Here is a 12,544-nt window from a genome sequence, read left to right as displayed (position 1 = left end):
ATAAAATAAAAGATATTCAAGCTACTACTTAAATAAATTGTAATAGGACAACGTAATGCCAATTTTTTAAATTAAACCCAACACGTTTCAGGAATCACGTTACGTAATACCTAAATCTGAATTTTTAATAACAGAATATTTTATACAATAGCTTGTGTATTCCTTGTATTTCAAATTAAACATAGTCTATTATCAACTTAATTTTAGTTTGTACTTATATTCTTTTCGTAAAAAGTTGATTATAAGTTCATTATAAACTTCCAGTAAGCATAAAAGATTAAGTTTTCAGACTTAATTAAATAATTACGAGAGAAATCATTTTTTAGATTGAATTATAAATGGTTTATTGTAATTTGATAATGCATAGTAGTATATAAAGTATGTAATAAGTTATATTTTATACTTTAAAATAAAGAATAATTTTACTAATTAATTGAATTTCCTATTTCCATCAATATTTCAGTATTTCATCTTCATGAATGTCTGGCAAAAAGGCATAATTTTAAACCTACACCAAATTATAAAATAATTCTCTGTTGGAAATACCACAGTTATTGTATTTATTTATTATTTTATTATAAATTCCTGATAACGTTTGGTTTTATTAATTTTACATACAATCAAGAAATGTATGGTTAAAAATAAGGATTGGTTATCTGTACTAAATAGATGTTTTTGAATAAACACACAATTAAATAGTTTGCTCTTTACCATTAGAATTCTTCTTCTTTAGTTGACAATCCTGGGATTAGTTTATAGTTGATTCCCAATTTTCAGCATGTCTCTTTAACTTCCTCTAGGTATCAACATCCCATGATTTCATAATCTGGCCGATATACTTGAACCTCGTCTTCCTCTGGTGTCTGAATTTAATTACGTATACGACAAAAAATGAATTATTTAGATAACGAAAAATGAATATTCATATGATAAATTGCCATCTGTTTTTGTGCCGCTAATTGCGATGTTAGAAAGATGAATATAAGCATGTAAAGCAATAGGTAAGATTAGCAGAATTAGGACTTTATTGCAGTTGCATCTGTAATCATAGTCAATGTTGAAAGTTTCTTTTTAATGGATGTTAATGCTTGATATGTTCTCACGAAATACTATATTAAATTTCTAGTAGTAATTTAATTCATTTTCTTGTATTCAATAAATATAACTTTAAGCAGGAGTATAAAAAATACGATGCCATGTATCGTAGTTGATATTTTATCAGCGCTTAAAAAAAAAATAATAGTTGGCTGTGCTAGCTGGATACGATATCTTCATATACATTTAAGTTTATTTTTTCACAGCAGGCTGCACTTCAATTACAGTTATCTATTATCTAGGCTTGCCTAATTTCAGACTGATAATTCGTGAGAATGATTTGTTAATTGGCTCCTATCACTAAATTAAAAATTCCCATTCAAATAAAACAAACAAATACATTACCGAAAAATTTAGGCGGACGATGTAGATGAAAATTTTAAATAACGCTACCATTCCACTTATTACATAACATAGAGATAACAATTAAATAAAAAAGTATTGAGCTTCCATATTATCAATTTAAAAAATTAAAATCTATCTCTTTTTATCAGACTTGAGTAAAGAAAGCATAACTGCGGCTGATATTTGTACATAGATATATGGAAGTTTAAAACTTACTAAAGACAAAGTTTACCTATTTTAATGGTTCTTTTTTTTCGTTTCGACCACTACGGATCACGTTTGCGTAGTACTGACCTGTTTTCTCAAAATATTTTCATTCTTTTGCTCTGTTATTGTCGCCTTTCTTCCATCCATTTATTCAGGTTACTCTTTTTTTTCTCTCTGGAAACTTAGATTGTCGAATCACTTTTCTAAATTTATCTCTGTCTTTACACAGACCATTAGAATTGTTTAATGTTTTTTTGTATTTCTTGTAGTTTCTATTTCTTTAAACCATTTAGTCTTTGTGATTAGGTAGAAATTAAATTTTGTTTTGTCAGTCTTTGGTTCTGCACAAATATCCAAAAACTGAAATCTTATTTTTTGGATTAACTTCCCTATTTTTTCTGTATATTTATTAGTTTCTTTTTCATTTTTAGATTTGTAAATTCCATCTTCATATTTTAGTCCATAAATTTTTCTTAAAATTATTTTTTTCAATTTTGCTACTTCTTGAAAAAACTACTGACATTTTGTTCCATAAGTAATTCTGAAAGACTTCAGTTTCATAGTGTCTCAGTTTGGAGTTATATGACGGATTTTTTTAAAAATTTTTCTTCGTGATCTGATAAGCAGTTTCCATTTTTCGTTCTCTATTCTCCATCCAATTTTTTGTTTTAATTATTGATTCTTTTATTTTTTTTGAGGAGCTTCCTCTGATGGTCCCGTAATAAATTTTTCCAGGTAATATAGTAACAAAATCTTTAAGCAGCATATAATACGGTATTTTTAGATCCCAGGTTCCCCTCGCCAGACCGTCTGACCAGGGGGCTATGTTATCTAGACCTTCAAAATTTTCGTATCCTCATGTTTGCGAGAATATTAAGTATTTTACAGAAATATTTTAAGAAAATAAATATTAGTGTGCAAAGAATATCTTTCTGAATATTTTGCTGTTTTTATATTTAAAATAGACTAAAATAGAGGAGTGAGTAGATACAGAATTTAATAGTTTTTGATAGAAATATAATGTTTAACGCTAGCCATATTTATAATAGCGAGCTTGGGGACGCCGTATTCTTCGTTTAGGCTTGTGAGTGTTTGTTAGGTTGTTTAGTTGCCCGTCCAGCTTCGGCTATTGGCGCTCAGTGCCAATAGCCGAAGCTGGACGGGAAGCTCTTTTTTATGGAGATTGATAGAAGCAGGTCTCTTTCCTTTCTTGCACACGGTAATTCTTTAATAGGATACCGTTTTTTTTTTTGAAACCATATTTTAAATGAAATTTAACTATGATATTTAAATTAAATAACTAAATAAAAATGATTAAAATAATGTAGTAAAGAATAAAAATAATGGTGTTCAGTTCATTTTTAAATTCTGACATTTTGGAGTCGGTACCAAATTAAGTGTTCGTAAGTAGCCGGTAGTTGTTTGTCTTCAATTTAGCTTCAACGTAACAATTTCAGATTTAAAGAATAATTAAATAGTGTGCTATTTAGCATTAGAATTTTTCGTTTGTTGAAAATCCTAGGATTGGTTAGTAGTTGATTTCCAGTTTTCTCGATTTTCAGCTTGTCTCTTTTAGCTCCCTGTAGGTCATACATTTTTTTTTAAATATTCCCTTTTTTTCTTAATCTGGTCGATATGCTTGAGCCGCGGCATTCTTCTAGCAGTCTTTTTTTCTACTACATCTTTTAGTATTGTTTTAGTCAATTCGTCATGTTTTAACAAATGGCCAATCCAGTTTACCCTTCTTTTTTGTATCTTGATCAAGAGGCAAGGTTTATTAGTGCCAACCATTCTAAATCTAAATACCCCCTTATTATTTATTTTGTATATCAACCGGATTTTCTTCATTCTGCGTTAGTACCAAATCTCTTTTAACTCTCTTTAACTTCTGCTTTAACTCTCTTTTCCTTCTCTACTCTAAGAACCATGTCTCACTTTTGTACAAATAAACAATCCACTCAAAAGTTTTTACGAGTAACAACAGCCTTTTCTTTATATTTGTTTTGAAATGAATAAGTTAGAGTTTTTGTTAAATCCATTTTTACTCTGGTTTATACGGTTCACTATTACCTTTTCTGATGAGCCGTCTGACGTTACCTTACTGTCCAAATGTGTAAAGTGGTACAGTTTTCCGCTAATCGTGCGGCAAAAGAGGCTTGTTTGTAGCTTTCTTTACTGATCGCGTTGTTTCGAATGATCTTGTCTGTTTTCTGAGGGTGTGATTCATGTTAAGTGGCAGAGTGAATGGAATGCTACCATCAGTAATAAATTTCGTCGAGTTAAGGACACTGTGTTATCATCGTCACTTCGTGTAGGAATAACCATCGGGAGGAGATTATTATTTGCCGTTTGCGAACAGGACATACTAGGCTCACCCATGGATATCTGATGACTCAGACTGATGCAACCATTTTTGTTCGCTGCGAATGCCAACTGACGGTACACCATATACTTTTGGAATGTGCCTGTTATGCGGTATTGCGTCGGAAATTTAATTTTGGGGCTAACATCAGAAATATTTTTGGAAACGATATGACTATGTCATCGAATGTCTTTTGATTTCTTAAGGCCGTACATCCGGATTCCAAAAATTGTTTAGTCATACAATCTTCTTTATCTATTTAAGCCATTTGCCGTACACCAGAGTATTTTTGTTCTTCTAAGTTAAATTTTAATTGTTGTACTTAATTGTGCTTTTAGCATACGATATAGGCATATTCAACTTATACTGTGTTTATTTATTACTTTTGTTTAATTTTTATATTATCTTTTAAATTTAATTTTTTATTATAAAATGTCGTATTCGGGCACTCATAACACTTCGTTTTGCGCCGAGAAAAAATCCTCACGCATGCGCTCCCGTTTGATTCCGATTTGCCATAACCGGCTTAGTCTTAGTTTTATTGTTGCATATATTATACTCTGTATTGAGTACAAATTCCATATCTACCATCGTTGCTATTAGATCCTGTTCATTCTGTACCAATACTGTTACATCATCAGCAAATCTCATCATATCTACACTTTCTCTTTGTATCCTTACTCTTTCCATTTCCCACCAACTTCTCTTTTCCCGCATTCAGCCCTTTCTGTACTTAACCAATGAAAAAATAGAGTAATAATCTGCAGCTTCTTGATTTTCTCTGAGATAACAATATATAATTTGTACGTTTCACCAACATACAAACGATGTATCGCTCTTCTGTTCCTATATTTCTAACCCGTCACCATTTAAATCTCAAAAAGTTTTGTCTACGTGTATAAAACTATATATGTGTCTTTATCTTTCATTAATCTCTTCTCAATGATAATCTTCAATCCTAAAATAGCTTCCTTCGTTCATGCCTTTTATGCATTTTTGGTTTGCTTGTCATTTCTCCCGCCACCACCCCATTCGGTCGCCCTAAAGCATAAGAACAAATGTCTGTGCCACAAACGGCTACTAAGCTTTCTACCTAACAGCGTGAGCGGAATAAACACGTTACAATAGACCACCGGCTTACGTGTCCCAACCACTCACTTGTCATATATTTACTAAAATGGGTAGGCGCACCCCGTCAACTACTAAAAATATATATGACATCCATAAATTAAAATTTACTTCGTCTAGACAGCAATTCGCTGCCTCGCTTAGGTCGTTGAATCCAGCAAGTACCTATCCACCATATTAAAGCTCTTGGAGCCTTAATTGGCTGGTGGTCAGCCATACACAGTTCTAGGCTAACTTCACACAGCAGTGCGGTAGAAGTCTTTTCCCCTTGGGTAAACTACTGATGTCGGTTGAACAAAGCAACCGCATCAAGCAACTCCCACACGGTCTGACAATGATCAGCAAACATACTATGTTTTCTTCAATCCTTCTTAATATTAATGAGGTAATATTTTGGTTATATACGGAACGCTAATTGTTCTACACTGTTCGCGTTTCGTTGCAGATCCTCTTTTTCGTTATCGTACGTTGACACTCCTCTTAAAATCTATAGGTAACTGACCTTTTCTGCAAATTTTATTGATTAATAAATTCGGAGCATTTTTCAGGTTATCACTTCTTTATTAGTTCTGCCAGTATATTGTAAATACCTGAGGCCTTTCCATTCTTCAACTTTCTTATAGCTAAATTGAATTCTCCCTTCAAAATATAATCTCCAATCTCTTCTGAATCTTCCTCTTTTTTCCTTCTAAATCTATCTCATCATCCCCTCATCTTTTACATAATTTTTTCAATTACTAATGATTATTGATAATACACTTTAGTATAATTATATATTAAAATAAACAGATATTTAATACTAAATAGTGTCAGCAGTTAAGTATTGTTTGTTCTTTAGCATCGTTTGAAATCGGCGTTATAAAATAAATTTAACAAAATTTCCTTGTTACGTATTAATCTATTTAAGTGTATTTCTATATACTGGAAATAACTGTTTATTCTAAAAATACGGAATATGATTTGAATTTTATTTCAAATTCCGTAGTTTATACAACTAATAGTAAAAATCAAGGCTTTTCAAGTAGTGCGTAAAATAGAGTAAGGTTGTCTCTTTATACGAATTAAATGAACATTTTATTGGTACTAATATTTATTAACATAACTGTTTGTATTTTTAAGAAAAATATATACATATATAAGTAATTATATGTCCTTTTACATAAAAGGAGTGCCATAACGAAAAGATAATGAAATATTGGAGATCTTTTAAAACTAAATTACATTATATTTTCTTAGTCTATATTTTAAAGCGTGGGTTTTATAATATCGGATGAATGTTGTACACCTTGAAAACTTTTGCCGTGTTGGTAGAAAACTAATAAATTTATTGTCATTAAATAAATTTTATAACTTAGGTTTTATACTATGGGTTTAGTTTTATACATCTAATTTGTTTTATTAGTAGACCGATATTACTTTAAGCTATTAAATTTATTTTTAAATTACCGTTTAATTATTTAAGTTAGTTTAAATAAACTAATGGTTGATAGATGGTATGATTTAATTGACAGATCACGGAAAACTAATTTTTTTTGGTGGTTTATAATTTAGCTTAGCTACTTGCATAACATTCGCCTTCGAATTTTGACGTTAAATGCTTTAAAATTGGTCGAAGTGTTAAACAAATCTTGTATACGATGTTATTGATTTACTATCACGAACATAATCAGTTACATCCTATAATATAAATCGAAGTTTTTAAGTTATTGATACTGGACAATTTCTTTATACTTTAATTGCAGGAAGTATTAAACCATCCTCATAAACAGAACGAGTTGTCTGAATAATATTAAAATAAATATTCGTCATTATCAGTTTTAATTATAGTAATATAAAAAATTAACCTTGGAAATCAATTAAATCATTACTTCTAAAGTACATAATACATAAAACAGTACTATTAGTCACTTTATCTCAAGTAGACTATATACATATTATTTAGATAAAAAAAGTAGTTATTATCTTGCTGCAAAGCTTATGCTATTTTAATAATTAATAATTTAAAACTTTTCTGTATTTTTTAGTCGAGTTGTAAATTTATTCACGTTCATGTTGCTTATATGTATATAAAGTCTATATATGGCATAGAAGTAGTAGTCACTGAATCCAGTTTAAGAGTGCTTAATATTTATATTTTTACCACAAGAACATTGGAAGATTTTTTTTTTTTAAATAATTATCATTTTTGTTAATTACTTCCTGGTACGTAGTAAAGGAAGTATTGTGATCGTAAAAAATTTCGGTTTTCACACTTCAACGGAAATATTCATTTTGACCACCCCTGAATCCATTTTCTTTAGTTTCGGCGTGACGTCTGTACATAAGTATGTATTTTAGCAGTAGGATGTTGAAATTTTGGATTTAAGATTATTGTACTATCCAGATGAACACCTCCCATTTTAATTGTAATCGACTAGATCAAAAGTTTTCAAAAAAAAGCTTAAAATAAATAAAAAAATTGGATTTTGGATTGTTTCTTACCTGCAGTAATAAGCCTTCATTGAGAGCTTTTCAACTATATATATCATAAGTGGTACTGATTTTCATTGGTTCCAGAGTTACACACAAATGAAATTTTAGTTAATGAAATATTTGGATCTTACAAGGGAAGGCACATACGTTCGAATCAAACTTCATTTCCTTTTTTTTAAATTTAAATATATTGATTTATTAATAATTATTAACATCTGTAGAAAAGGGTTTTAAGATAAATAATATTTCAATAATAATAAAAATATATATGTATATTTAAATAATTATCAGACGATTTTAATGAAATTAAATTTACTGCACTAAAAATAAAATTTTAAAATGTGTATATTTAATTTAATAGGCATACAAGGAAGTCATGTGATGCTTACCTCAATTTTTTTTTATTGGTTGATTGATCAGTTTTCGTCGAAATAATATCAAATGAAATGTATTTAATGTTATAAATTTAAGCATTCTTTCATATTTTATATTTACTTTAATGTGATCAGTCATTTGTCTATTAACCATCATTTGTTTGACCATTCCTTTACTATTTATTTTTTTATACCAATATTTTAATCTAAACATTTCTTTTATAGGCTTATCCTTAAAATTGTTAAATTGTGATAATGTTAAATTTTTTTTCTCTTTTTAGAGTTTTTACTATCTAAATTTTCTTCACAAAAAAAAATAAATATAAACTAATCTCAGACGCATTAAAAAAGAGATGACTTTTACAAGAATGTTGCATATACTTACATATTTTTCGTAAGTAATTTCATTTCCCTTAACCATTCTCAGTCTCGCCATGCAAGTCAGTCTCTCTTCGTTAAATAAGCACATTATCCCCTCCATCAAAGTAGGACCCCTCAGGCACACTCCTGCCAGATTGAAAAATACTAGCACCAAAAGGCTTCCAGAGAACGTACTGAAGGGGAATTGTGCCGGGAGAAGAATGAAATATCTTTAAAATTCTCCCAAGGACAAGCTCAGTATAATATTAAAGATCTATGATCTAAATAGATAGGAACGCAATGAAGTTCTGTCCATATTAAAACAAACAAATGTAATATATATCCACATCAATAAAATAAACTACCTGCTACCTAATAAGAAAGATCCAGCCAGCATCAAGGGACTAATGTCCAGGTTCTATAAAATAGTAGGGAGACAATTCTTCCTCCATTTACTTGGGCTAAGTTCCAATTTCATTTCGTGTATGGCAAATTTCACTATTGTATGGGTTGTATAGGTATGGGTGTCGTTCTTCAAAAGTCTTATAATTTTTTCTTTTTAGCTGTTTTTATCGATATCTCGCTTTCATGTAACGTCACACACATACATATATACACACACACACACAAAAGGGCAACGAAACCATGTTTATCCACGATTTTCTGAAAATGACATCTTTCATACTATTATACTTGTTTTGGAAAATTTCGAAAAATTTCGGTTTTCATATTTTAACGGGGTGAAAATTTTGACTGTCCCTGAACCTACTTTGACTAGTTTCGGCGTGACTTCTGTACGTACGTACGCATAACTCAAAAACGATTAGCCGTAGAATGTTGAAATTTTGGAGTTAGGACTGTTGTAACAATTAACTGTGTACTTCCCTTTTTAATTGCAATCGACTGATCCTAAAGTATCCGAAAAAGCCCAAAATCAAAAAAAAATGGATTTTTAACTTTTTCTTAACTGCAGTAATAAACCCTCATTGAGAGTTTTTCAACAATATATCATATAAGTGGTACTTATTTTCGTTGGTTCCAGAGTTACAGACAAATAAAATTTTAATTAATGAAATATTTGGATGTTAGGGAAAAGCACACCGATTCGAATCAGAATTCATCTCCTTTTCTTTTTTTTAACTTTATTTTTTTAATTTAAATATATAATTATTTATTAATAATTATTAACCTCTGCTTGTAAAAAACGTTTTACGATGAATAATAATTCAATAACAAAAAAAAAAAAAAAAATGGAAAAATATCAGAAATTATTAATGAAATAAAATTTTATATACTTTTATTAAAAAAAAATACATATATATGTAATTTAATAGGCGTACAAGGAAGTCAAGTGGTGTCCACATTAGATTTTTTCTTACGTGTTTCTTAAACATAAAGGTGATAAAAATTGCATGAAGTTACTTTGGGGGCTGATTTCGAACGTAATAGCAACATAAACGTACCTATAAACATATTTCCAAGTATCTTTTGTTTTCAAATTACGGTAAGTGAAATATTTCACCTTGATTTGTATTTCAGGAATAAAATGAAACCATACTGATATTTTTGTGCTCCAATTTAAGAGGAAAATTCGATAGTTTTGTATGTTTGTTGAACTTAAATTAGTCGAGTAAATAATGTTTCAAAACTGTCTTTCTTGTATGTACCAGAAAATATTTCTGCAAGGCCAAAAAAATTGGCCGTTTTTAGGTGTATTGTAAATGAACCTTATCAATCACAAAGTGTATGTGAACTTTATTCTCAGAAAACTAATTGAAATAAAAACACTAGAAAATAAATATAAACTTTAGAAATTTGTGTTTAAGTCAAACAAAACGTACCAAATGTGGCAGAAAATTTACAGTTTTTAACAGAACAAATCGTTGAATTTTTTTCGGTATTCTACGATCTACGAGTATTCTCGATCAGCAGCCTTGCCATTGTTATTTAAATTACCAAAAATTAACGTGTCCAACAACTTTCGAAACGTAAATAAATTCATGTGATCTCCTATTTCGTGTAACAGCAGATTAAATTATTTTTTTGATTGCATACTTGAAGCGACACAAAAGTGCAGTTGTGCTATCAGAATAATTTTGTACTGTTCACAAAATTATTCTCATAGCAGAACTGAGTAATACTATAGCGCACGCTATCCACATAAAACACAATACACAAACCTCAGTCATTGATCAGCCGTTTTCGCCAACTCGTTAAGTAAAAAAATGCTCATACAGTTTATTAAAACATTATGAAAAGAATTGGAACCCGGAGCCTTCCGGATGAAAATCCGAGACGCTACCACTTCGCCAGGAAAATCTATTAATTTTATCTGTTTTGTTCTGAATAAATGTTGAATTTCTGAAGAATTATATTTGTTTTCTTACATATAAATTGTCTATCGATTTTGTTAGAAATTATTTGTTATTGGAAATTTAACAAATTTAATTCACGGCAAAAGTAAATTTTTTGGGCTTTGAAAACAATTTTTCTCAGAATCTTCTAGGAATCGGTGTCCATTCCTATAATATAGGATGTATCATTTTCTTTAATCCCTGTTTTACTCCAGCCATTAAGATTTCTTGCTGTCGGTAATATTCTGTGATATATTCTTTCTGTCTTGGATTTTGTAATCTTATTAATTCAATTTTTCAACCTCTGCCTCCTTTTTACAAAGTCTCTTGTTCTCAATATTTCATTTAATTAAAGAGTTTATTCTAACATTTATTTGTAGAACTGCTGTTTGTAGAACCTTATAGGGTTAATAGAATTCAAAAGAATTTATTCATAATAATTGCTTTATCACAGTATAATTTTATCTAATGGGATTAGTATTAAAGTATTGTTTTGAAATAATATGAAGTATGGATGATTTGTTAAATTTGATGCAGTTCTGATTTGATAATCTTTTTCAAATAATGATTCTAAGAATTGCATCCTCACAGATTGAATCTTAAACTTTATGAAATATCGAGCTTAATTTCTACATTTACACACGAAATTTTAATTACTATGATTAAAAAAAGCAGATGGTTTGACTCTCTCTAATGTTACCATCAGCTATTACAAAAGACCTAAAGTTTGCTTGCATTATAGGTTTGTTAGTTTAACGAAAATTTACTTTCTTCATCTGAAGAATAATACTGTCTAATAATTGATAGAATCGGTAAACAAAAGTAGTGCTTATGTGAAAATCAATGTATCATTAATTGATTATTTCTCATCCAGAAACGGGATTAATTAAAAAGATTTTTTCAAGTAGGAAAATTTATTTTATTTTTTATTTAAATAGAAAGAAAAATAATAGAACAATGCTTCATATTTTATTTTGATTAAGGAGAATCAATTGTTAACTATTAAATGTTAAAAATGTTTTGTGTAATATTTTTTTTAGAACAGTAAATATTAATTCTACCTGAAAGAGACTTTATGTTATTTGTACGTTACTCTATATTTTTCGAAAGGATGATGTAAAATAAAATTCTTAAAGTGGAATATTAAGTTACACGTTTGATGGAAATGACATTTAATGATTTTATAAGAGAAATAATACTTAAAATCAAATAAGAATTTTTTTAAATTATTTGTAAATGCCTGCGTAATATTCTATACGTCCCATTCGTTCGAAAAAAGTTATATGCACAAAAAAATTGGAATAATTAAAAATATTACACTTATTTATTAAAAATATTTGTGTACTATCCACTAAAATATTAAATTATTAATTAGCAAAATTTGTTCGTAACACTCGGAATTTAAAATAACTAAAATATATATTATATAGCTATCGTGTATAAAACAATGAATTTTTTCAAGTTATTCTAATTTAAATTTGACAGTTTTTGTTTTTAGATAAATGGAACTACATTTAAATTCTACTTGCCGTTTGCCAAAAGAATAGGCACCGGCGAGATTCGAACTCACGATCTCCTGTTTACTAGACAGGCGCTTTAACCAACTAAGCCACGGCGCCTTGTTGGCCGGCCTGAATAGAATAAATATTATCTGTATATCAAGAGATGAGTTATTTGAAAAAAAAAATTTATAAGAAATTATTTTTTTAAATTGTTAATTAAAAGAATTGTAAATATGCTTACTGCATCTAATATTATTACACTTACCGTTGGTGATGAGGTAAGAAGTTTTTAAATAGCGAAAACAGTTTAAATTTAACTGGAAAAAAAACTGTATGAATTGTAAT

General features: G+C 29.2%; 1 non-coding gene across 1 annotated transcript; it reads right to left on the bottom strand.

The window, feature by feature from the left end:
- Positions 1–12,242: 12,242 nt before the first annotated feature.
- Positions 12,243–12,316, bottom strand: TRNAT-AGU (transfer RNA threonine (anticodon AGU)). Its single transcript has one exon. It is a non-coding gene; the product is annotated as a tRNA-Thr (tRNA).
- Between the last annotated feature and the right edge of the window lie 228 nt (positions 12,317–12,544).

The sequence above is a fragment of the Lycorma delicatula genome, chromosome 3, assembly GCF_047948215.1.
Source record: "Lycorma delicatula isolate Av1 chromosome 3, ASM4794821v1, whole genome shotgun sequence".
NCBI lineage: Eukaryota > Metazoa > Arthropoda > Insecta > Hemiptera > Fulgoridae > Lycorma > Lycorma delicatula.
This window is presented reverse-complemented; position numbering and strand designations above follow the sequence as displayed.